The sequence below is a fragment of the Ambystoma mexicanum genome, chromosome 9, assembly GCF_040938575.1.
Source record: "Ambystoma mexicanum isolate Mex_15411 chromosome 9, UKY_AmexF1_1, whole genome shotgun sequence".
In the NCBI taxonomy this organism is placed as follows: domain Eukaryota; kingdom Metazoa; phylum Chordata; class Amphibia; order Caudata; family Ambystomatidae; genus Ambystoma; species Ambystoma mexicanum.
Window position 1 is genome coordinate 1010101813 of NC_090931.1, and position 27470 is coordinate 1010129282.

Genomic DNA, 27470 nt, shown 5'->3' on the forward strand with positions numbered 1-27470 from the left:
CGGCAACAGCTGTGACAGTAATTACCGGTATGGCTAACGCCGGACTCATAATGAGGCCCAGTGTATCCTGGCATGTGCTGTTCTGCAGATCCATAGTTTCATGAGGTGAACCCAGAAAACGGGGCCATTAGTGGCTTACTGTCAGATTATCATCACAAGTCATTTGTATAGTCATTGGGCCTCATTACGAGGTGGGAGGTAAGGGATTACCTCCCTACTACGAGTTCCCTTTGTGGGTCCTTCCTTAACGCCTGGTTTTTGCAGGAGTTAAGGACGGGACCCGCAAAGGGACTCTAGAGCTAATAATGGTACCGCAATTTGCAGTACAGTTATTAGCGTCTTCCCCATTTCCATTGAGCCCTATGGGGGCTCAAATGGGAATGGGGAGTGGCCCTGGTGAATGGGGAATTACCGGTCCGTCCGACCTCGGAATGGACCGGTAATTGCTCCATTGACCAGGGCGGAGTCGGAAGGGTTTTGGAGGCAGCCATGGAGCAAATAGGTGTCTCTGCAGCTGGCTGTACATCAGCAAACTGTAGAGTTATAATCCATGTCTGCTAGGCGCTGCATGTTGCTTGAAAGTGAGTTTGGTGAAAGGCGTTGGCCTTAAATACCCTTTTGGATACAATTGGATGCACCTGTTGATTCATTTTCAATACCTGCCTGCTTTTACCTCCACATCTGATGTGGGCGTAGCTGCACTGATTCTTGGGTGAAATTAGCACTAGTTTTTGGCATTATTTTGGTGGTATTATACCTTGTAATAAAGTGTAAATTCCATTCCATTTTTAACGTGAATTAGCACTAGACGAATTACCACAGTTGTTTTGGTGGTTATTTGTTTGGTGCTTACTCTCCAGCGGAATTAATGCTGGAAGAATACCACTTACTTTGCATAGCTTGTAATTTGGCAGTTGCCACCAAATTCATAATAAGGAGTGCTTTATTTACAGAACTTTTGTGTGCACCATTACGGGTGCTTCCCCTGTGTGCATGAGTAAGCGAGAAATTAAACAAAGGTGAAATGTTCATTATGAAGATTTGATGGGTATTGTTTGGGCAGACATGTTGGGGCACATTATAGTTGTAAAGAAGGATCTTTTATTTTGGGCTCATCTATAATTTTAAATGTTAAAATTTTGAATAATTATATAATCATGTCTTCAGCAACATATAAGCTACCTGGCCTTGACTACCCCTGCAATTGTAGTCTATTGTCAATGGCCTAGTGATATTCTATTGTCTCTTTTTGTTATATTGTCAACCGTTCCATCTCATCACCTGCAATTCTACGCTGTGGACTGAAAATCACCATCACCCTGACCAAACAGAGATCTCCCTATCTAGTCCCCAGGGATTTGTCATCCAGGTGGCCAACACACGGCCTTAACTATTGGATCCAGTTCCTGTGGGTGGACCAGTGAGGGAGGATCACCTGCATGGGGGTGGGGGTCATCTGGGAGTGGGACACCGATGGGTGAGACGCAGTATCCCCCTTCCTATAACACCTTTTCCCCATCCTTTTCTGAAGGACATTTCAAACAACTGTCCCACACCCCTTTTCCAACACGAACACTTTCGCACAACACAAACAACTGACTAACACCATAGCCGTTTACCTGCCATGTTCCAATACAAGGGTCAGGCAAAGTCAGGCAATTGATCAGAATCACACACACCTGATGGCCCTTTCCCTTCCCCACAGGGATAAAATGTGGAGCCAGAGAGCACAGTTTGAGAAAGGCGAGCACTGTAGACAGCACGCCATGACAACTATCACGCAGCAGTTCAAGAGAAGGAGAAAGGCAGCAGTAATCGAGACAAAGTGTGTGGCAAGGGCATTGAGAATTGTTACCACCAACATCTGGCTAAAAACATACTTGCCTGAATGTCTGTGGGTGGTCCTACTGCTTGACTGCAGTCTCGCTATGGATTCCTCTTGATCAACTTGTGATAGGTCCAAGAATGCTGGGGTCAGCCCTGCTTTCTCAGAATTTGTGAGTGGTTTGATTTTTGAGTCCTCTGTCCTTGATTTAGGAGTGGATTTGTTCTAATTTGAGAAGTAGTTTCCATTGCAGTATTCTCCTGAATTTATAAGGTCTTCCTCCAACATGGCCCTTGTAGTTGACATCAATCTCAGGAATTTTACAGTCTCGATCAATCTTTTTGTTCAGCGCATAAATCTCTTGACGCAAAGAGCAGCTCTTCACAGCTGTTGGTTAGGCCTTGCAACTCCACGGGCAGTCCATGGGCCTCATTACAGGCCTGGTGTATCTCTGCCGGTGCTACTGATGGGTTGCCGCTGGACCCGTACAAATCTACCATTGCCTGACGTCCCGGTGCCACCGGCTCATTACGAGTCCGGAGGCCGGGATGTCAGGCGCTGGTAAATTTGTAAATCCCCATTCCCATAGCGTCCAACAGGACTCTATCGGAATGGGGACACGGATGCACCGGCACTGTTCTTAACAGTGCCGGTGCTTCTGTGACGGCTTTGCTTACCGTGACTGCTGCTCCTGGCAGGGTCAGATCTGTCAGGCACAGCGGCTCCGGAAGGCAAACCCGTTGTTTGCCGGTCTGGAAACAAGGGTATCGGTGAGCTTACTGGCACCCTTGTTTCCAGACTGGCAAACTTGGTATGAGGCCCCATGTCTTAATCACCTGAGATTGCGTCAGTGGTTGTGGGGATTTGGGGGCTGGTTCTCCTCAACAATTTTCGTCAATGTTAAGGTTATTGAAGGGTTTGATTCTAAACACAGCCTTTTTTGTGCAGGGGCTCTACTCCCGGTAAAGTCGCCCCTTGAGGACATGGTCTCAGCTATCAATGGCGCTTCTCAGGACTCGAAAATCATCATGCCCTCCAAATGGTTACCATCGGTAAAATTCCCTACCACCCGCTCCTTCAGTTAGAATATAAGTCCTAAGGACCACTGATAGATCTGCTGGATTCCACTGTGCTTTAGGGAGCACCTCACTCACCTGCCCAGCAACCCGTGTTGAAGCCACTTTACATCTCCATTTGGCCTGGCGATGTCTGTTCTTATTGTTGGCAATAAGGTGTGCATTTTTTCCCCCACTGGGGATAGCAGGGGGTTTAACTTTTTTTTCCTGGCTGCAAAGGAAGCTGGCTCTAGGACTCCACAGCGTTTTGACAGTGTTGCCATCCTCTCTTCAATTGCCTTAGTGCCTGGATCATCATGTATAGGAAAGAGCACTGTTGTAGATTAATTAAAGCTTCATCAGCACGGGGGAGGTTATCAGATAATTGTCTGCCATCATCGTTTCCACTCCGGGGTTTAGGCTCTTTCTTTAACTGCAAGTCACCCATGCATGCCCTTGGCTTCTTACAGGCGGAGACCTGTGCTTGGAGATGGAATAGTTTTGGAGTGTACAAAGCGGTACTATGAGAGCAACCAGGACTAATGTCTGGCAGAGGGACTCCCAGGACCCCCCTTGTTAATTAGCCATCCCTGGACTGACAGTCGTTGGGCTGACAATTCAAAAGCCTCAGTGAATAGGGGAGCATAGTTACTGACCCAACCAGGGGAGGATTTGGAGTGCAAGCACTGGAGAAACCCACCCCAACTCCTAATAGCTCACCGGAGGGGACCGTAGACTCTGGCCCTCATTACAACCTTGGCGGAGGACCATGGTGCTATAAGCACCATGGTCCATGCCGCTAAGGTTGCAATTCTGCCATGGTGGATGGCGGAATTACCGCCCCATTCCAAGGTGAGTGGGGTGGTAATTCCCCATTCACCAATGGCCCCTTCCCCATTCCCATTTTTGCCCCATAGGGCATAATGGGAATGGGGAAAGGCGATAATTACGGCACCGTAAATTACGGTGCCGTAATTATCACCAAGGTCCCTTTGCGGCATGGCTTTTAACGGCTGCAAAAAGTAGCCGTTAAAAGCCATCCCGCAAAGGGAACCTTGTAATCAGGCGTTAAGGATCGGTGCCGTTTACGGTGCCGTAAACCCCTTAACGCCTGAGTCAGAATGAGTGTGTCTGTGTTGTACTCTGCACTCTCTCCCCCATTGCATCAGGTGTAGATATAGGTGGAGCTGCTATCTGTAGTGCCGTCAAAGTTATGGCTTTGGGAGGCTCTTCTGACAGATAGCAAAATAGAGGGGAGGTAGAATCGTCAATGAGGTGCGTTTTCTCAGTTAGGGTAGTCTCATCTTAGGGACACAAGTAACCTACCTCCACCACCTGCTTGTTTCAACTGTGCAGTACGTGGCCGCTCCAGAGGCTCCCAACATAATTTGTGTTCTCAGTCAAGTTTACCGCTTCCCGTTCATATATGGACGGCTTTCTTAATTTACTCGGGGGCCCGGGTCCATGAAGCCCTCTACCCGTCTACAAATATTTGGTCCAGGACATTTCCCTGGTCTTTTCCATCCTGTTGCTCCACCGTGAAGCGGGTTGTAGGTCTGGAAACCATTGCATGACCCGAGGGTTGGACTCTTTGTATTGTATTGTATTGTTTATTTAGATAGCGCATATACACATGAAAGTGTTTCAAAGTGCTCAAGGAGAGTGGGAACAAGGGGAAAAAAAAGTTGCTCAGAACCCTTGAAATTCTGAGGCGATAATAGTCTGCACAGGCAAAGAAAGTGCGTAAAATACATTTAACAGTTGAGACACAGCAAATAGGCCTGGCAGCGATTCTGCAGTATTACAAGTTCAATTAAGTGGAGAAGACAAGGGAGAACAGACAGACGTTCATTTGGCACATTGCATTTGGGTCATGCAAGTGCATAGAAGGTCACAGGGAGGGGAAGGTTCAAGTGCACCCAGTCGGCGGAGACTGGGGTAAGTGCAGAGAGAGTCACTCTCTTGGGTTCTTCTAAGTACAGTGAAGGTGGGTGGGAGTAGGGCCCTGAGGCAAGTGCGAGAGAGGACCGGCGGTAGGGCCTGGCACCCGTGAGACTCTGAGGTATACCAGGCGGACAGTCAGCAAGCTGAAAGGAAGAGGAGGGAGAGATGGAGAGAGCAGAGTGTGGGATATTTTGACCCACTCAGCTGTGCTATGCTACATCACTTTACTGCATTGGTGCAACAACAAAATGGCCGCGCTGACTCCTGTGTGCGCCAAGGTCTCTGAACTGTGTTTTTTGTAACAACCAGAAAATGGCTGCACGACCACGCCACACTCAAACCCAGGCTGAGTTGGCAAACTATATGCAAAAAAAAAAAAAACTTGCTCTGCCAGTTGCTAGGCCTGAGAAAGGATGACTCATAAACTTCTGGTACAGGAAAGGCTAATTTCTAGCTTGAAGGCTTTGAATGTACCAGGACAAAGGGACCAAATCTCAGAGTGCTTACCGGCAGAGGATGCGAAATCGCTGATGTGCATAGCACATTACACCAGCTCGAGGCATTCAAGTCAAGGACAGGAGGATAAGTTAACATTTGGAGAACCTGCAGCAATTTGGGTAAAAATGAGAAGATACGTACCAAAATAAAGGGTCACAGTTTTTTAACAGACTTTTCGAACTTCATATCAGAACAAGAATGTCCCGTCAAATTACAAAATGTTATTAGAGAAACCAAGCTTCACGGCATTTGAGAGGTTTACTTGTTACGGGCAACACAATTCACCGGCACAGGCCATTTGGGTGGAAGGGTTGGTAGACAGATGAGACCGAGACCGAGTCCCGGTGAGTCCCGCTTTGCCGCTACACACTGCTGCAGTCTGCCCTGCTTTGCCCTGGATTTTGGACTTTTGTGGACTACAACGCCCAGCAGGCTTTGTGCTGGTCCCTGTTGGAGGCGGGCCTATATAAGCCTCGAGCCGCGCGCACCGCGCGCGCGCACCCGAGCGAGTCCCGGTGAGTCCCGCTTTGCCGCTACACGCTGCTGCAGTCTGCCCTGCTTTGCCCCTGTGTGTTTTCCTTCACTTTTACACAAGGTGGACTATATACTACTCATACCTTATTTTATATTTATCTAGGCTTTGTGCTGGTCCCTGTTGGAGGCGGGCCTATATATGCCTCGAGCCGCGCGCACCGCGCGCGCGCACCCGAGCGAGTCCCGGTGAGTCCCGCTTTGCCGCTACACGCTGCTGCAGTCTGCCCTGCTTTGCCCCTGTGTGTTTTCCTTCACTTTTACACAAGGTGGACTATATACTACTCATACCTTATTTTATATTTATCTAGGCTTTGTGCTGGTCCCTGTTGGAGGCGGGCCTATATAAGCCTCGAGCCGCGCGCACCGCGCGCGCGCACCCGAGCGAGTCCCGGTGAGTCCCGCTTTGCCGCTTCGCCGCGGCGCCGCTCGGAGCTCACCGGACTTTTGTGGACTACAACGCCCAGCAGGTGAAATCGACTTTCAAGAAAGCCCATTTCTGTGTGTTTTCCTTCACTTTTACACAAGGTGAACTATATACTACTCATACCTTATTTTATATTTATCTAGGCTTTGTGCTGGTCCCTGTTGGAGGCGGGCCTATATAAGCCTCGAGCCGAGCGCACCGCGCGCGCGCACCAGAGCGAGTCCCGGTGAGTCCCGCTTTGCCGCTTCGCCGCGGCGCCGCTCGGAGCTCACCGTAGAACTCAGCGTTTTGTTTACTGTTGTTGCTGTGTTCACTCACTCAGCTATTTTTTAATTAATGATCTGATAGTCATTACTTTAGTTGAAAAATGACTCAGCCACTTTACTCACTACGGACTGGAAAGCCAGTAAAATCAGCAATAGATGAATTCAACCCCTTGAAATCGAAGCTTTTTTTCTCGAAACTGTTCCACTCCAAAACAATTGACCTTGTGTCCCCCCCCAGCGAAACCCTCAAAGCATTTAACTACGGCGGACACTCGTAGCTGTTTCTTGGGCCAGTCAACAAGAGGGATGAACCTGCTGTGCCCTGCTAATCAGGTGGGAAAATGTCATGTCGTTGAAAGAATTGTTTGCCCAAATACAGTAGAGTTAACTGATTTGTCTTTACAATCTCCTGAGTGTGAAATGCTGTACTTGGCCACTTCAAATAATATAACCTCAAATGATATAATTACAATACCAACAAGTGATCAGCCTCTTGATCATAAAAATCCCAACAAAGACAAAACGGACATAGCGGTAATTGATTTAGACTCCATACATACGAGTTACTCAGCACAAACCATTTCAGAAAAATTATCATTCTCCCCAAAAATGTTTTCTAATGTTAGTACTGAAGAGCCTAACTCTTCTTTATCATTTCTTGACCCCACCCCAAGGCACACATTAAACAGAGAATCTCAAATCAGAGAAATTATTCCTAGAGACTCGCAGTCCCCTCAGATGGGTAACAGAATTGTGGGTCTAGCACTAGAAGCTATGAACACAACACTCTAGTGAAATTGTTCGAATCACTTAATGAAAAGCTAAATACACAAAGTGCCCAGATTGCATCTATTATGGCATGGCAAGCCGCTGTTCAATTGCCCAATCCAAAAGACATTCATTCGGTTGAATCTAAATCCACTTCTCCCATTAGAATCAAGCACTGCGACAAGGCATCATCTCCTTTTAATGCTGGTCACAATCGAGAAGAGTCTCTTTCCAACGTGGAGATTCATGATGCTTCCTATGCAGTGCCCTTTTTCCAAAAAATTATTTTTGACCCAATGGCTTCTGTGACTGGAGAATTTAATGCTCCGCCACTTAGTATAGAGCTAAGCAATAAACCAATTTACACAATTTTTGCTAGACCTGCTAAGAGCGGAATCCCCGCTACAAAACCTATAAATCAAGACCTAGGCAAATTAAATCAGAAAATAATTGTAGCTCCGGAAAAAAAGAAGTCCAAAAACATAAAAACTAGAAAAGGAGACGTTTCAAACTCTGCAAAACAGTTTATTAATGCACTTACCACCCCAAGGCAAAAAATCAACAAGATGTCTACTGCCATTACAAAGAAATATGTACTTTTGAATCAAAAGCGGAGAGCGAGAGGAGGAAATGTAAATTCTCTGTCTAACCCTTTACCTCACTCGCCTTTAGATGGTCTAGTGGAAGCCATTGAGAGTCAGCACTCTTCGATACCCATTGAACCGGTGATTCCTCCTACGATCGACATTGTCCCTTCCAGTGAGTCTACTAACCCAACTGTCCCTAAGGAGCAAGTCTCTAGACAAGCAGAAATTAAAAGGGCGGTTGAAGCCTACATGGCCAATTTCGTGCAAGTTCCCATATTGGGAGCCAAGCAAATAGTCCCTGTACCACATGTGACCTCTGAAACCATATCTAATGACTGTGTCCAACCCCCACTGAATGATTGCTATGAGGCTTGCTCTAATGTTCTCAAAGCAACTCACTCTGGTGAGGAAGTTAGAAGAGGTGGCAATCCAATTCAAAAAAACAAAATTGAGGATGCTTCATCAGAGAGTTATGGGCTAGAAATAGCCGAAATGGTGCGAGCACTATTACCAAAAACTCATTCAAAGATTACAGCGCAACCAATAGTCAAATTCCAACAAGTACCTGTCCCAGAGAAAAAACAATCTAAACCTCTGGTAAGGGATAACAACTTGAATTCATTGATTATTGGATGTCGCCCAGCTCCTCATCCACAATTTTTCTTAAACAGAAAAAGTATTCTCGAGATCTTTTCTGATATAGATGAGCTTGAGGATGTGAGTTCAGCCGACATTGAACAAGTAGAGTTTATTGAAAAAAACACTCTAACAATCAGTTGCATTAAATTGCGATCTCGTTTAGTTCGCAATATTATATGGTCTGCTAAAAACCAACTTTTTGATATGGGTTTTTTGATTACCCCTGGCTCGTCATTGACAAATGAACCCCATAGGGACCCTTTACAGGAGGCGGCTGCAGTGGTTAACTCGGGAAATGGAGAGTGTATATCTCAATGCAATTGTAAATGCAACTATGTATCAAATAGTTAACTAAGCCAACAATCACCTGCCAAGTTAATACTCCTTGCCTCCTGGAATTCTTGTGGCCACTCACATTTGTTTAACAACTATAGTACAGACCTTAATCAGTTTGACATAATTATGTTGCAGGAAACCATGCTTACCAACTCTCCAATTTGGCAAGGACATACTATACACTTTACTCCTGCCGTACGCGGCGAAAAAGGTCGGCCGATGTCTGGTCTTCTAACTGCCATTAAAATTAGTCCTACCACAGAACTTATGTCAACCTATTCTTCAAACGCATTCATGCAACTAACCATCATTTCTGTTTGCTCAATGTCATATGCTTTAATTAACATCTATTGGAACCATGCTAACATTACTGATGAACTCTTTTTTAAGGAAATGATTTGTATGTTGGACTTTATTGTGATGTCTCCAGAAATTGTACATACTATAATTGCTGGAGACCTAAATGTGCATCTTTTCTCCGCACGAGTCCCGTCGGAAAATTCTAGACTAATCCAATGGGAAGACTTGATGTCCGCACGGGGTTTTTGCATGTTAAATGGAGCTTGTGAAGGAGATGTCCCACCAAGTCACACGTGGCAAAGGGGTGTGCGAAGAGCTACTATTGATTACATATATGTCGACTCAAAGTTGTTCATGAGTGGAATAACTTTTAAGGTCTTGCCTCGAAGTGACAGTGATCATTTGCTTCTAACTAGTCACTGGAAAACTCCCTTGGCAACACCACTGAAGCATGCAGCTACTTACTCTGAAGCGCTTAGTGCAAACTCCCAGCTAAATCGAATTAAAGGGCATGACACAACAATACAACGTTACACTAACTCATTAGTGGCAGCATTTACCCACTCATGACTAAGCAGCTCTCATCCAAACGTCTGCTATTATGACCTTATGCAGGACTTTGTCCCAAGGAGTCAAGAACCCAAACGACAAACAACTTTGAGAAATCATGTATTTGATATATTGGTAAAAAAGAAAAAAACTGAGTTTCGTACGCAAAAGCGGAAAGCTAACCTTCTTCCTCTCAAATATAGAATCCCAGTTTTGACCCGTATTAAAACAAAATATCGAAACTGGATGCGCCAATACCGAGCAAACCTCTATCAAAAAGATGGAGAGAACATGTTATCCATGACTCGGAATCAAAATACAGCTCAGATGTGGTCCACACTAAATTCAGTTTCTTCTCACTCTCAAACACTGATACAGTTGCATAATGTTTCCGAAAAAAGTTGGATTGCACATTTTACCAGAATATATGCGCGACCTATAACATCCCCTGCGGGGCCTCAATTTGGTAAGATTATGCCATTTCACCTAAATTTCACTAAAGGTGATATATTGCATATTATTTCAACACTGAGTGAATCCAAGGCTCCAGGATTAGATGGGCTTTCGAATAAAACATTCAAGAGTAATCCGAATTTATGGGCAGAGGCCTTATTTCAGATCTTTCAAAATATTATTGTTACACAAACTATTCCTGCTACCTGGAGACATTCTATAATTATACCATTGTTTAAGAAAGGTGATTGTCAGCAGCCTCAAAGTTACCGTCCGATTGCTATACTAGATGCTCCAGGCAAATTGTTTTGTCGGATTATTTTGCGAGAGTTCAATGATTGGACGCAGCAGAAATCCAAAAGGGACCCTTTCCAGTCTGGGTTCATTAAAGGAATTGGCACTGCTCCAAACATGCTCGCACTTAATCTGATCAAACAAAAATATGTTAATGAAAATCGCAATCTTTATGTTGCCTTTGTTGACTTCAGTATTGCATTCAACTCAATTGATCGGCATCTACTATTTCAAAAACTCCATCAACATGGGTGTCCCTCGTCAATTCTCACATTAATAAAACTCGTGCATTCTAACACCTCCTTGCAGGTGAGATTATCTTTAGAGGGGCTCCTTACAGCTATTATTCCAACTGAGCGAGGCTTAAAGCAAGGGTGTATCCTTGCGGCTACATTATTCAATTTCTTTCTGTTAGACATTGGTATGAAACTTGAGAATACAATTTCCGATTCACCTAAGCTAGGCATTCAGAAAGTTACATGGCTGCTTTACGCCGATGACCTGGTATTACTGTCATGTTCACCCTATGGCCTTCAAAACCTTCTAAATAAATTGCAGGAGTATGTTCTTGAGAATAATTTAACTATTAACCTTGAAAAAACTCAAATTGTTGTGTGTCACAAATCAGCAATTAAAAAAACTTGTAGATTTACCTGGTCCTTGCATAATCAAGAGTTACTCGTAGTGCCTTACTACAAGTACCTAGGTCTTCCATTTTCAGAAGTATTGAACGATGATATATATCGTGTCACATTTGATGCAAAAAATCGCTCGCTAATATCCCAAGCCAAAATATTATTGTTTAAATACGGCAAATTCACGCTAACTCACGTAATTGCCTTTTTCCAGCAAAAAGTAACTCCCATTCTAATCTATGGAGCAGAGACTGTAGCTCCAAAGCCAAGAACTTTTTGGGACCGTCTTGAATCTCAATTTTGGAAAGGTTTGTTGAGATTGCCGCAATCGACCCCAATCCCAATGATTCGTTATGAACTGGGACTAATCTCCATATTTTGTCAAGTTTTATGGAAATTTTGCTCACTTTACCGGAAATGTTTAATTGGTGCATCGTCTCACAATATTCTGGGTGTGTTGGCTAACCATTTGATAACCTCCAAATTGAAATTCCCGGAGAAATGGTCTGAATGTGTATTAGACATACTAGTTAAGGCTGACATCTCAATAGAATTATTGTTGTTGAATCCAACCAAGGCAAAATTAAACTGCACCACCATGACTGGATATACACGCGCCAACAATGCTTAGAATATGTAGATTGCGACTTGGTAAAGTATTCGCATAAAAAAATGCGTAGTCCAGAGTCATATCTAATTAAATGTCCTTCAAGCTATATGAGAACCCAGTTGATGCGCATTCGGCTAAATTTGTGTTTAACAAGACAGATCTTGGGAAGGAGACATCTGGTGCCCCAAGATCAAACATTTTGTAGATACTGCCTTAACTACAAAACAATTGAGACTTTATGTCACTTAGTGGTTGAGTGCCCGGCTCTGAAATATGTGAGGTACAAATTTTTTCATGCAAAATGTAATTTCTACATAGAATATTCTATTGAAAAACTTTGGAATTACTTACTGACTAGTACGAATCCCTCTGTTCAAATTGCGTTAGTACAATTTGTTAATCATGTGATCAATGATCAATCAAGCTAAGAATGCAAGACTTTGTAAAACTATATATTTGTATATTTCAATTTTATCTTTTTGTATCAAATCAATTTTATTCAGATTTACATTGTATGAAACTATTGTTGATCTAAACTTCTCTGTTTGAAAGGTTGAATTATTCAGCCAAATCAATAAAAAAAAAAAAAAAAAAAAAAAAAAAAATCTCATCAGTGATTTGTCTTTGCTCCAAGCTGGAACAATGGCAGGATGAGACTCTCACCTGTCAAGTGTGAGGGGCAGTAAACTTCAATCAAGAGAGAGGCCCCTCATCCCGCTTCAAAGGAATTTACATTTGCTTACAGTTCGAAAAAAGAAAAAAAAACGGATGAAGTGACAATAGACTTCCTTTTGGTTTTAAAAAGCCTATTTTGTAACTGCACTTCAAGACATTTAACTTTGCAGCACGAATAAGGAGATATATGAAAAGTTTTTAGTTTTAAATCTAATTTTATTCTCTTCCTTTGGTAGAACTCATTACTGCATAAGGAAGAGAAGTTATAAAGAATGACAGATTGGGGGAAAGTATTGATATTGTGAACACAACATTTTGTACACCTATCCCAGGGGTAAATGTGCAACTGTGTACAAAGTTGGGAAATTTTAGGCCAAATCTTTCATGGTTAAAATTGCCAAAATGTAGCAGAAAGGCAAAACCAGGTCCCACAGACTTGGGGTTTGGATTAAAATATGACCCACAAAATATGTAATCTGTGTATCTGATTTTCTCAGAGGTTATAGCTGCATAGATATGTATTTATGGCAAAATTAGATTTTGGTTCCATTGGCTAGGAGAGGTTTCCAGTCATTGTAAAAATCACCCCATAAACATGACATCCTTTTTCTGTGATCCAATCAGCTGTGAGCTAGGCAGAAACTATGCTCTTGCCCAATCCTAGCATTATGGGTGTGGGGAGTAAGCCTGCCTTTGCCATATACTGTAGTGATGTCATTTGGCATGATAAATAAGGGCACCTGACAGCACACGCAGACTGATTCCTGGCTTTCTTCCTGATTTCCTGCGTGGCATCCTGTTCCTGATTTCTTCATCCTGCTTGATCCTGATTCCAGATTTCACTGCAAAGCCAATGCCTATGCATTGCTGAACCCCTTTTCAGCTAGGCCTCAAATTCTAACAGTCCCAAAAACCCAAGGGAAGCATCCTGATCCAACCTGCCTTGCTACTAATAGATGCATGCCTGCTCCAAACTCGCCATCCCCCTGATCTCCATTCTCCAGTAAACAGAAGGGCCAGTCCAGTGCAGTCCAGTGCAGTCCAGTGACCAAAATGGCCCAGAGGATCCTGTCCCACCAGATTTGCCCAGCAGTCCTAGGTTAGACCTGATCCGTCTGATGACCAGAACCCTTGACGGTCCAAAACCCTAAATTAAAGGGGACTGTACGTATTAATAGGAATCATAGACAACCATAGCATACCATGCCTTGCCTTGTCCTATCCCAATCACTAAACCATCCTATCCTTACCTTAATAACTTGTAACATTGTCAGAATCCTTATTGCAATCCTGTCTTTGATTTATCTTGCTAAACTCCATTCTTTAGTCATTTTTATCTTGTGTAAATCTTAAATCATCAATCCTACTTTGAGTGATCCGACTGGTTCCACCGGGGTGGACGCTGGGGATATGGTGTTGAAGTCATGAATCAACTCTATAGCTTACTGAGTCCCTCCTTGATATTTTGTCAGAATGCTCTTGCATAGAGTAAAACTATAGTAAATATTTTCTTGTCCAAACTGAGTTTCTTTTCTGTTTACTTTTGCTCAAACTATAGCTCATGATTGTTGGTATCTTTCCAATCTTGCTCCCATAGAGATTTATATTGATTTTGGGATTTTTGCACACATTCATTGTTTTACCCAGCCATTTCGGAATGTCATTTAAAGTGTAAGATTTCAAATCCGTTTTTCTCTCTTGTTTGGGGAGGGAAGATTGAATTTGAATTCTGTTTTCCATTCCTTAATCCTGATTACCTGCTACTTCCTTATGTCTATTAAGAATTGTTTATTTGTGGGTTGAGGAATATTGCAATCCTAACTTAAGTGCTATCTTTCCAAACAAGCCAAAAGTGTCCTTGTCTATGGTGTTTTATATTTGTGTTGCTAAAGAGTGAAATTAAGTGCATTACATACCTTCCTATCTGTTATTGTCGCCACATTGCTGATTGTTGCTCCCTATTAAAAGTATATGTTTGATTTGAATTTTAAATAAATGAATAAATACATATTACCTTTACCAACCAGCCTAATTCCTGGGCCATTGTGACCCGGGGTATTTGAATAAGTGGTGTGATATGAGTGGTATATCACTCAGAATATTGAACCTATATATATATATAATAAAATAGCAGGGTAATTCATAGAATTTAGCACAAAAGTGGCGCACGCGGCTTGCGCACAGTGTCCCCGTGCGATACACTGCACCAGCCGCGTGCGATAAAATCCATTTCATCGCACAGCGTATTCATGGATTTTAGCCTCCAAAACCAGCCATGGCGCAGAGTGGCGCAGCGACCCTGCAGCAGCGCCAGTTACGCCCCCAAGAACGCCCTCGCGCAAGGAAAAGCCGTCAAAATTCCCAATTCATTGCAAAGGGCTGCGCTAACCCTGGACCAGTTCACAGGGCTGCCAAACAGCAAACGCCAAGCGGGGAACGTGTATTTCAGTGGTTTGCGGGAAGTTTCACACACGATTGTCCTGGGTACGTGTACATCAGGGATGCGTGTGAAGTAACACCCGCGATTCCATCAGGGCACGCATATTATAGGGGTGCGCGGGAAGTATCACACGCAAAATCAGCAGGGTGCGTGTATTTCAGGGGTGCGCGGGAAGCATCACACGTGATTCCATCAGGGCACGTGTATTTCAGGGGTGCGTGGTGAGCACTACACGTGAATCGGCCATGTGGGTCCTCCCTGGTGTTCCCTCTACACCCTCCACGGCCCCTGCAGCCAGCCCACACCACAGGGGACTACCCTGCACCCCTGCTCATGTCCCGCAGGCAGCCCATCCACCATGGCCATGCCCCCCAGCCAAGCCACATGTCACCTTGCACTACTGATCAACAACACATGTCGCCCAGCACCCTCACCCCCCAGCACTGTGGGGCACCTGCCAGCAGGCCCCCACACATGTCCAACTCATGTCCCCCTGCACCCCCACCCCTCAGCACTGTGGGGCACCCTCCACCAGGCCCACACTCATGTCTCCCAGCTCCCCCACCCCCCAGCATCCAGGGGCACTCTCCACCAGGCCCCCACTCCTTTCTACCACAAGCAGTGCGATTCTCCTGTGTACGTGTATATCAGGGTTGCGCGTGTAGTCTGACACGCAAATTCATCAGGGTACGTGTATTATGGGTCCACGTAAACTTCCACACGCAATATCAGCAGGGTACATGTATTCCAAGGTGCGTGGGAAGTTCCACACGCGATTGCCCTTGGCACGTGTATTTTGGGGTGCGCGGGAAGTTCCACACGAGATTTCAGCAGGGTACATGTATTCCAAGGTGCGCGGGAAGTTCCACACGCGATTGCCCTGGGCACGTGTATTTCGGGGTGCGCGGGAAGTTCCACACGCGATTCACAGTTCACAGTGCAGATACATGCAGCTGAAACCAACATCCATGTGTGACATCACGAACATGCCTACTTACATACACATTCATCCAAACATGTGTGCCCACACAACTGCATTTGGCATGCAATCCTACACACACAAGCACCATCCATGTCTCACACATGAGAGCCCTCGCATGTGTTAGCCTCACGGCCCTGTACACCCCCACCCATACTTGGCCCCATAAAAACACATGTGCAACCTGCACACTACTGGCACATCATCACACGCACAGCTTACAATCATGATGCATGTACACTTACCGCTCGACTCCAGACGGGTCTGTCTCTCAAGGACCTGGACGTGGAGCGCTGGGGATATGCGTTCCAGGACCCTCATCCGATCGTCCGACAAGTGGCCCCGGTGCCCCTTAGCATCCGCTGCCTTCAAGAGGCGCCGGGCCTTGTTGAGGGTCCTGGACCTGAAGTCCTCCCAGCGCTTCTTGACATGATGGAATAGTCGGACTGCCACCCCCTCCGCGTTGATGTCAGTCACAATGTCCGTCCAGATCCGAGTCTGTCCTTCCTTGTCGGCGCGCAAACTTCCGAAGAGGGCATCATACTGCCCCAGGACTTGCTCCACCAGGACACCAACTTCGGTGGCAGTGAAACTGGTGCCCCTCTGCCTCTCTGGCCGGGGGTTGTCAGTGGTGCCAGATGTTGCAGTGCCCGACATGACAACCCCAGAGGCAGGAGTGGGTGGGCAACTGGGTCCTGGGGCTGGGCTGTGGAGCGATGGAATCCCAGTCGGGAGTCTTCGGTTCCAGCAGGGGTGGTCACAGCAACAGCACCCCTGGCTGATGTGCAGGCAGCAAATGGCAGGGCACGTGGGCAGCAGGCAATCAGGCAGCAGCAGATGGCAGGTGGGAGCGTGCTCGGGGCTCTGGGGGGCAGTAATTCGCCCTTCTGGGCAGGAGCGTGGTCTTCCGTGTGCTTACGTGTGGCCAGCTTGATACGGAGTGATTTGGCACGTGAAAATCCAGCACGTCTGCGTGTAATTCGAGGAAAGGGCCTTAGCACATAAGCACGTCAGCACACGTACGCAAATTCATTGGCCCAAGGGCCACCAGCACGTATGCGCGTCTGTGACATGCGTGCGCGGGCGTTTCCCTGTACATGGGTGCATGTTACACGTCCAGTGACTGCACGTCAGAGTGTCAGCTCATGTAATTGGAGGATGGGGCCTTAGCGCGTACACGCGGAAGTGACGCTGGACGAGTGGGCATGTTTAAAAGGTACGTGTAGAACGCCATTTCCTTGTACGTGCTTTTCGTGGAGAGTGAGTGGGTGAAGTCTGTACTTCTTGTCGGTTCACACCGATTTACTTCACGGCGTTCCAAGTTCGTACTCCCTGTTACCTCTGACAGCTTTTTGTCTTCTTGTCTTTTTCCTGGGCCTGTTTCCTCAAACAGCGTTCCTCTCCTGTTGTCCTGTCTCCTCAGACAGCGTACAATTCTTCTTTTGGCGGGGGTGTTGCCAACGCGCACAAGCGCGTATTTTTCACGCGATATTTCCTGGCAGACGGTGAGTCGTGCACGTATTTTACATCTGTGCTTGCCCCGTGTGTTGCCTACCCCTTCAGAGGTCAGTCTAGGCTGTGTGTGAGACGCATACGTTCATTTTTGTGTTTCTGGGTTCCACAGCGTAGTGCAGGTTTTTTTTCCACGCACGTGGTCTAGGAGGGTTTGCGTGCACATTATCTCCCTTTTTCGGGGTGCCTATGCGTTGCGTGACCCGTCATCTTCCCCCAGGAGTCACATACAGCCTTGCTAGAGCACTAGGGTATGAATTCCATCTAGTACCCTACCCCTTTGACCCCCAATTGCCCAGGACAATAGTTTACTGCAACTCCCATACGCACAACAACATCAGTGCCATGGTTGGGAGGCGAGCACGCGGTAAGGGTGGCAAAGGTGGGCGAGCCACAAGAGGTGGCCGTGGTGGATACGGTAGAGGCCGTGGCCAGGACTTGCAGGGTGTCCCTAGCCCCCCATGTGTGGGTGACCAGTCAGGGACACCCATGCCCCCCAACCCTGGTTGAGGGTAACGTGGCTGACACCATCCCTACTCAGCCCGTGTTGGACCAACCCATTGTGGCACCAGACCTGGCACAGGGTGACTCCATGGCTGACTTCCAGGTCAGCAGGTCTAAGCCACGTGTGGCAGTGCACGTTGGTGTCACCAGCCCACGTGGATCAGGGGCAGCTATGTCATCTGCTGCCCCGAGTAGGCAGAGTGGGGAGGCTGCAGGGGCAGCTGCGGCTCCATCCACCCCAGCTCTGAGTCTCCCAGCCAGGACAGTGTCGGTCCTAGTCCATCCTGCTGACGTTCCCCTGACTACATCACACTTCAGCTAATGCCTGCACCAAGTCCCATGGTGAGGGTCCATTCCCACACTCCTAGTCCACAGTCCACCGGGGCTCCTGCCCCTAGTGTCGAGTGCGGCGTAGGACACTCAGTATCACCACCACCTTCCAAGCGGAAGAGGAAGAGTGCTCGTCCAGTACAGGCTGATACCCCAGACACGGCTACACAGTCCGGCCCACCAAGGAAGCCCAGCTTCAATCAGGCCGAACTTGATGCACTTGTGGAGTATGTGTCCGCACATGACAGCGAAATGGTGATTACTGCAGGATGCACGACCACAGCTGCACAACGTCAGGCACACTGGCAGACCATTGCGGAACTCATAAGTGCCCTTGGATTCGTGAGGCGCACAGCTAATGATTGCTACAAGTGCTGGAATGACCTTAAGCGCAGGGCAAAGAAAAAGCTGGCCTCAAGTCATGCCGCAACTCTAGTGACTGGAAGTGGGTCTCCGGCAGAGGACATAGAACTCACTCCACATGAGTATGTTGCTGGGACCTACATCACGGAGGAACAGATCCAAGGCGTGGGAGACCTGCCAGATTACGAGGCATTGTCCGGTGAGTGCACATGCATGTGTGTGTCATCCATGTGCATGGTGTGTGTGTGAGTGCTGCTGATTGAGTGCCAGGTGAGGGGGTGTGTGCCTGAGTGGTTTGGGTCACCCCTGTGCTTCATCCAAAACATTCTGCGCACCAGGATTTGGGTGTTGCAGTATCCCTTCTGGCAACAGTAGACATTCAGCCCAACTTCACGCCAGTTGCCCTTGAAGTGTCATCATGCCACAACATAGTTGCATGTTATTCTGTGTTCATTCAGGCTGATTGTCTGCATTCCACCACTTTCACTAAGCATTTCTCAGTCCTATTGTCACATGTGTGACATGGCTAGGGTACATGCCATCTGTGTGATGGCATGTGTCGTGTATGTGTATTTGACATGCCAATCACAGGCCAATGTGTGATGGCACTGCTAGGCAGCATGCAGAAAATTTGTTGGTCTTCCATCTTGGTGTCATCAATGTGTGCCATTTGCCTCCCCTTCATACGCAGTGACAGTGCATGCATGGGAGGGTTTTAGTCATGTGGTACATGTGTCAATGAAGTACTGTTTCTGTTGCTTCTCAGCCCTAATTGTGTTCCATGGTGCTAATGCCTGTTCCCATTTCTTTTCTTTCATGTCTTTGCAGGGGATGACGCACTTGATACTGCTGGGGTTGTGGAGATGGTGCAGACCCAGGAGGGGTCTCAGGCCCCACTGGGCACCAGTGAGGGACGTGGTGTGGTGGTGGGTGAGAACCCACACTTGCTGCAGACCGTCATCTCAAGGGGTGTCTCTGGGTGCACCTCCCCGAGCTCTATTCAGGTGTCGATTCGGATGATGAGACCTATGTGCCGTCGCAGGTAAGTGTTTCTGGGAGGGATTCTGTACTGTCCAACCCATCTGCACCAGGGGTAGAACCCTCAATGGGGATGTCAGGGTTGGTAGGTCCGCCTTTGGTGGTTACGGATGCAGGGTCACACTCCGCTACATCTGATCCTGTTCCTGGGCCAGCAGATCAGAGGGGGAATGCAGTCCTGCAGCCTCAGGCAGTGCCGGCACAGCAAGGCGCAGTTCGCCTTGCCTCAGACAGGTGTGGTGCCCGCCGATGCGGTGGTCGTACGCCACCTGGCAATACCACATGGGAGCAATCCATATACGGTATGGCAAACCAACAGACAGCATCACCTGAGATGATGGCTCAGGCCATGGATAGGGTGGCCACTTCCATTGTCCCCCAAGAAAGGCTAATTGAACAACTACAGCAGGCAACAGACTCCATTAGCCAGTCACACAGGGAAGACATGTTGGCATCCAACAGGGACAGGCGGGCGGCACTGGAGACTCTGCGGGAAGCCATTTCTATTGAGTCCCAGGGCCACAGGGAAGCCCTGAGGGTGGAACTCTGTCAGCTCAGGGCAACTCTGGTTGAGCTTGAGGCTTCAGCTAACACAAGGACAGAACAGCAGCTGGAGCGGCTCACACGTAGGCTCTGAGCTGAGATGCAGGCAACTAGGGAGGAGGTCGGGCATCCCGTGAGTTGTTGCATGGGGACCTCCGCACAATTATCCTCCAGAACCAGACCTTCCACACCTGCATGCTTGCTGTCATGGAGGACCAGACTAGGGATTTGCGTGGGCTGCCTCCCATAGTGCCACCACCTCCTGATGCAGCTGCAGAGGGTGAGGAGAGTGACAGCAGCGATTCTCCCACAATAGGGTAGCCGTGCAGGCCATGAGCCCATGGATGTGTTTTTTTTTCTCGCAAGATCCACACAGGTGGGTTTTGGTGTTCATCCTGTCCTCGGACCTCCTGGGTGGCCTCCGCCACCTCCCCGGGCCCATTCATGGCCATTTCTTTTTTTTTTTTTTTTTTATTCTTGATTGTGTGTGTTGCCTTGTGTGGCTCCCGTGGGCATACACTGTATTGTGGCTGGGCACATGCAGGCTTGTCCTGAATTTGGGTCAGATGCTTGGGTTTGTGTGACACACACCCCTCCTGCTTCCCGTTTCCATGGGCTTGCAAAGGGTGTGTCCAAGTGACATTGACTTACACGGTGACTTTCGACTCCCATTTGATGTGTAGGCAGTCTGTAGTCAATACTGTGTATACATTCCTAGTGCATATTGTTGTTGTATTGTACACTGCATGGTGTATTGATATGTGCCTCTGCATCCATCTCATCCTCCTAATTTGCAGGTCCATTTCTCATGTCTTCACAAGGCGGTCTACTTTGGAACTGGAGTCCTTGTTGTAAGCAGTGCACCTACACTTGTGCGTGGCGCCAACACTGTATAGTTGGAAGTGTTCGAAGTGCTGGCATTATCAGGTAGTGAGGCTACCAATTTTTTAAGTCTGTACTGTCATGTTTATGGTAGGTTGGAGGTTGTGTAGGTGATTGGTATTATTGGTAAGTATTTGCTAATGTGTGTTGTTGGTCATGCATTACTGTGAGCATTTCATGTGTGGCCAGTTTCCATTAGGGACACTGTAGTTGGTGACACTTGGGTCATGTTGTGGGGATTAATTTGTTTGCTCTCACATTGCATGACATGCCATGGTGTGTGGTGTGGCCGTGCCAGGGAGGGGTTGGGTGACATGGCACTGTTCTCATGTTGTATTTTGCAAGTGGGTATTCATTTTTGCTGCATGGAAGTGTGTCTTTTGATGACACTGCATTGGTGGTGTTTGTGTAGGTAGGGATGCACACATTGTGACACTTCCAGATGAACAATCTCAGGCTGCTATGGTTCTGACAGTTGACTGTCCCTTAATTCATCAGAATTGTCAGATTGAGTCATCATTGATTGTCAGATGGTATGTGCCAGGGCTGTGTGCACTCCACAGGGGTGTGCTTTCTATGTGAAGTAATTAGCCACCAGCTGCGTACGGGCTGCCTCACCCCGTGCCCTTTCCCCTCCCATGCGCAGCGGGCGTGCATGTGGTTGGGGATGTGGGGGCACCACCATGTCCACAGCCAGGCCCCGGCATGTTGTAACATTGTGCAGGACACATGCTGCCACTATGATCCTGCACACTACTGGGGGAGCGTATAACAGCTGTCCACCAGAACGGTCAAGGGAGCGAAAGCGTGACTTGAGCACTCCAAATGTGCGCTCCACTATGCCCGTGTTGCAATATGTGCTGTGTTGTATCTTACCTCGGGAGGCGTGATGGGGTTCCGAATTGGCGTCATCATGTGTGTGCTTAGAGGGTAGGCACTGTCCCCTGGGGAGGTGGTGATGGGGATCATTAGTGGGGTATTGGCATTACTCTGTATCTGTCATGCATGTGTGTGCTGTGGCATTTCTACTCACTAAGCAGCCATGCTTCGCCATGCCGCCCAGCTTCCATGTCCCGGTTTAGGGTTGACATCCTGTAAATGAAGCTGTCGTGGGTGGACCCTGGATAGTTGGCATATACTGAGGTGATGATTCCCTTGGCATCACATACTACCTGGACGTTGATGGAATGCCAGTGCTTGCAGTTTCTATAGATGTGCTCAGATGCCCTGGGGGGACGTAGAGCCACATGGGTGCAATCAATGGCACCTAGCACTTTGGGAAATTGTGCCACCCTGTAGAAATCCTGGCTGACAGCCTGCCTTTCTGCAGGTGTTCTGGGCAGGTATATGTGCCTGCAGACTGATGGGCGTGCAGTGATGATGGCCAACACCTGGTGTAGGCACCGTTACTGCGTGGCCTGTGACCCCCCCCTCCCACTATGGCACTTGTCCGCTGAAATGATCTGGTAGCCAAGAAGTGCATTACATTGAGGACCTTCTCCAGGGGGCTGAGTGCTTGGGAGCACATGGTGGGTGATGTGAGGTCATCCTCCCACTCACTGACCAGGTCGAGTATTATGTGTGGTGGAAACCTGTACCTCCCATACACCTGGTCATCAGGCATACCAAATAGGCTGGTTCTGGGTGTGAAGATTCTGGCCCTGACTATCCTTCTCCTCCTCCTGCGGTATCCCACGGCCACTGCTGCTAGGAACGGTATATTCATCCTGTCGTCTGAGCTTGTTTGTTGTTTGCGCACTCTTTTATGCTGCGCGGGACGTGCGCCTGCTTCATGCTGGCGTACGTGTTTCAGGATTGGACCTTTCATTTTTTGGCGCGTTGTAGGCGACCGTGTAAATCTTCCCGCCCACCCCACACGTAACACGCTCTCCCAGGCCCAGTCGCGAGTAAATATTCCCACCCACCCCTGGAATACACGTACCCCACTCTCACAGGCCCAGTCGCGTGTGGAACTTCACACGCACACCAAAATACATGTACCCTGCAAATTTGCATGTGAAACTTCCCGCGCACCCCGAAATACACGTACCAGGGCAATCGCATGTGGAACTTCCCGCGAACCCCGTAATACACGTACCCTGCTGGTATTGCATGTGGAACTTCCCGCAAACCCCGTAATACACGTACCCTGATGAATTTGCGTGTCAGACTACACGCGCAACCCTGAAGTACACGAACACAGGCGATTCACACTGCTGGGGGGTGGGGTGGGTGGTAGACATGAGTGGGGGCCTGGTGGAGGGTGGCCCACAGTGCTGGGGGGTGGGGGTGCAGGGGGACATGAGTGGGAGCCTGATGGAGGGTGCCCCTGACTGGTGGGGGGTGGGGGTGCTGGGAGACATGAGTTGGACATGAGTGGGGGCCTGGTGGAGGGTTCCCCACAGTGCTGAGGGGTGGGGGTGCAGGGGGACAGGAGTGGGGGCCTGGTGGAGGGTGCCCTACAGTGCTGGGGGGTGGGGGTGCAGGGAGACAGGAATGGGGGCCTGGTGGAGGGTGTCCCTGGATGCAGGGGGGTGGGGGTGCTGGGAGAAAGGAGTGGGGGACTGGTGGAGGGTGGCCCACAGTGCTGGGGGGTGGGGGTGCAGGGGGACATGTGTGCGGGCCTGGTGGAGGGTGCCCCACAGTGCTGGGGGGTGGAGGTGCAGGGGGACATGAGTTGGACATGAGTGGGGGCCTGGTGGAGGGTGCCCCACAGTGCTGGGGGGTGGGGGTGCAGGGGGACAGGAGTGGGGGCCTGGTGGACGGTGCCCTACAGTGCTGGGGTGTGGGGGTGCTGGGAGACAGGAGTGGGGGCCTGGTGGAGGGTGCCCCTGGATGCAGGGGGGTGGGGGTGCTGGGAGACATGTGTGGGGGCCTGGTGGCGGGTGCCCCTGGATGCTTGGGGGTGGGGGTGCTGGGAGACATGCGGTGGGCAGTAGTGCAAGGTGACATGTGGGTTGGCTGGGGGGCATGGCCATGGTGGATGGGCTGCCTGCGGAACATGTGCAGGGGTGCAGGGTAGACCCCTGTGGTGTGGACCACAGGCAGGGGCCGTGGAGGGTGTAGAGGGAACAGCTGGGAGGACCCACACGGCCAATTCATGTGTGGGACTCCCCGGCACCCCCGAAATACACGTAGGCTGCTGGATTCGCGTGTGGAATTTGCCGCGCACCCGGAGTACACGTACCCTGCTGAAATTGCATGTGGAACTTCACGCGCACACCGAAATACACGTACCCTGCTAATTCGCGTGGGAAACTTCACGCGCACCCCGGAATACACGTGCCCAGGCCAATTGCGTGTGGAACTTCCCACGAACCCCATAATACACGCACATGCTATTTTTCACACGGCGGGTGTCCGTGTTTGTCGGTACCCTTTTGCACCTCATTTGTCCTAGAGGGCCACTGAATGGATCATTCGTCATAGCTGTATATGGGTGCTTTTTGTTAGCGCACATTTTGGCGCACATTTATTTCAGGCGCAGGGACGCTACCGCCTGCTTTCTTGTGGCGTACTTGTTTGGCCCTGTGCGCGTCTTTGACCGTGCGCTGGTTTGCCCTATTCGATTCCATGAATACGAGTTGTAGGCGAGCGTGTGGGCGTTCCGTGCACTTGCCTCCTGTACTTCCCCCTTGACGCCCATATTTTCACGCGTTGTTCCCCATTCCGAGTGTTACGCCGCGTGTTACGCCTACTTTTGTAATGTGTGCCGCGCTATGTGCGATTTCGCAGCGGCCGTGGCGCACGCCGTTGGATGACCTGTGCGCCGGCATGCGCCGCACACTTTTTCAGCGCACATCCAATATTTTTCTCGCGCACGGACTTCCATGAATCGATTGTGTGCTTGTTTCCCTGCGATTTTCGCAGTTGCACTGCGATTTTCGCACTTTTACTGCGAATCGCACGTTTTGGCACCTCATTAATTCCATGAATCGGCCTGTAAGTATTTCCGCTGTGCGCTGCATACTAGGCCACGACCAGGGTGTATCACCTGACTGAAATACTTAACAAGAGGGCTAGGTTATCAGGGTGGAGGGAGAGCGAAGAAAGAGGAGAAGAGGAAGGTCTTAAGGAGCTTCCGGAACTTAAGAAGGTCAGGCTCAAAATGGAGAGCGGCAGGGAGGCTATTCCAGAGGGAGGCACCTGCTGAAGTTAAGGATCTCCATCCAAATCTCTACTTGAAGAACCGGCTCATTCACAGAAGGTTGAAGGTAGATGAGCGGAGAGCTTGTGAGGGCCATTATTTAGGTAGGCAGCATTGCAGGTAGGTAAGTACCAGGCCCTAGAAGGCCTTGTGGACAATGAATAGGGTCTTGAACTTGATCATTGCAGCTTCAGGGAGCCAGTGAAGAGATTTCCGTGCTGGAAAGATACAGAGATGCAGAGAGATTTACGTTGGATAATCCAGACTAAGAGTGAGTGTTCGGTAACCAGTGTGAACCTTTGACCTAATAGACCGTACCTCAGATGGATAGTTGCCATTTGCAAATTGTGTATAGTATGAGGTGTCCAAATAGGGTTGTAGGATGTTATCCATAAGATGTTGGAACGTAGCTGGTGCACTGTGTAGGCCGAAAGAGAGGACTTTAAACTGAAATAACCATGGGGGTGTTGAAAACATAGTGTTTTCCTTCTGTGGCCCATATGCAGGAACTTACCAGTACCCCTTTGTTAAATCTAGGGTAGATAGATATGTGGATGTTCCTAGTTTATCAATTAGGTCAATGATGCGTGGCATGGTATAGGCATTGAAGTCAAATATGGTATTTACTTGACGGAAATCGATGCTGAACCTCCAGGACCGGTTGGGTTTAGTGACCAACACGATAGGAGAGGACCAGGGACTTGAGGAAGGTTTGATGATATTAACCTTTAACATTTTGTTGACTTCTTCAATCACTTCCTGTTTTTGCGCTTGGGTAGACGAGAAGGTTGAAGGTAGATGAGCGGAGGGCTCGTGAGGGACATTATTTAGGTAGGCAGCGTTGCAGGTAGGTAAGTCCCAGGCCCCAGAAGGCCTTGTGGACAATGAATAGTGTCTTGAACTTGATCATTGCAGCTTCAGAGAGCCAGTGAAGAGATTTCAGCACTGGAGAGATGCAGAGAGATTTACGTTGGATAATCCAGACTAAGAGTGAGTGTTCGGTAACCAGTGTAAACCTTTGACCTAATAGACCGTACCTCTGTTGGATAGTTGCTATTTGATGGCTAGGGCCTCTTGTTCTACCACAGAGTATTTTTTCTCACGTGGGAATAACTTGCAACTTGTGTATAGTATGAGGTGTTCTAATCCGTTGCAAATTTGGGACAGGGCAGCTCCTAACCCTGTATGGGATGTGTCCGTTTGTAACACAAATTCCTTTCGAGAAGTCAACTACCTTTAGGACTGGGTTTTGGCATAGTGTTTGCTTAAGGATGTTGTAGCATACCTTGCCGTTTTAGCTCCACTGCAGTTTCTGGGGTTCAGCATTTTTAAGTTTATCTGTCAACCATGCCGTTTTATGTGAATAGTTGGGGATGAACCTACGGTAATGACCTATTAACCTAAGGAAAGCTCTAAGGTCTCTTTTGGGCTTGGGAGTTGGGGTATCCAAGACGACTTTTACTTTTTCTTGTTGAGGCTGTACGGTTACATTTCCTATGAAGGAGCCAGGATATTTCACACGGATTGGGCTAATCTGCATTTAAACTGGATTTGCAGTTAGACCAACATTCCTAAGGACTTTCATGATGGTATAAAGATAGAAGAGCTGGTCTTCTAAGGTCTTACTATAAATGACGATATCATCAATGTAAGCTCCACAAAAGACCAAATAGGGTTGTAGGATGTTATCCATAAGATGTTGGAACGTAGCTGGTGCAGCGTGTAGGCCGGAAGAGAAAACTTTAAAATGAAATAACCATGGGGGTGTTCAAAACACTGTTTTTTCCTTTCTGTGGCCCATATACAGGAATTTACCAGTACCCCTTTGTTAAATCTAGGGTAGATAGATATGTGGCTGTTCCTAGTTTATCAATTAGGTCATCGATGCGTGGCATGGTATAGGCATTGAAGTCAAATATGGTATTTACTTGACGGAAATCGATGGTGAACCCCCAGAACCGGTTGGGTTTGTTTAGTGACCAACACGATAGGAGAGGACCAGGGACTTGAGGAAGGTTTGATGATATTAACCTTTAACATTTTGTTGACTTCTTCAGTCACTACCTGTTTTCTCGCTCGGGTAGACGATAAGGTTTTGGGTGAACCACTTTGTCTTAGGTGTTCGAATGTAATGATATGAACCTTTTACGCATCCTAGCTTTTCATGGAATACATCAGGGAATTAGACTATTACGTCCTTTAGATCTTCTTGTTGTTGGCTAGATAACTCGAGTGGAATTAAGTCAAAGTTATCAATGTCTTCGGGAACTAGGCAGGTTAGAACTTTGGCATGTGTGGCAGATGGGTTTTCTTTACACTCTTTTAGGAGGTTAATTTTAT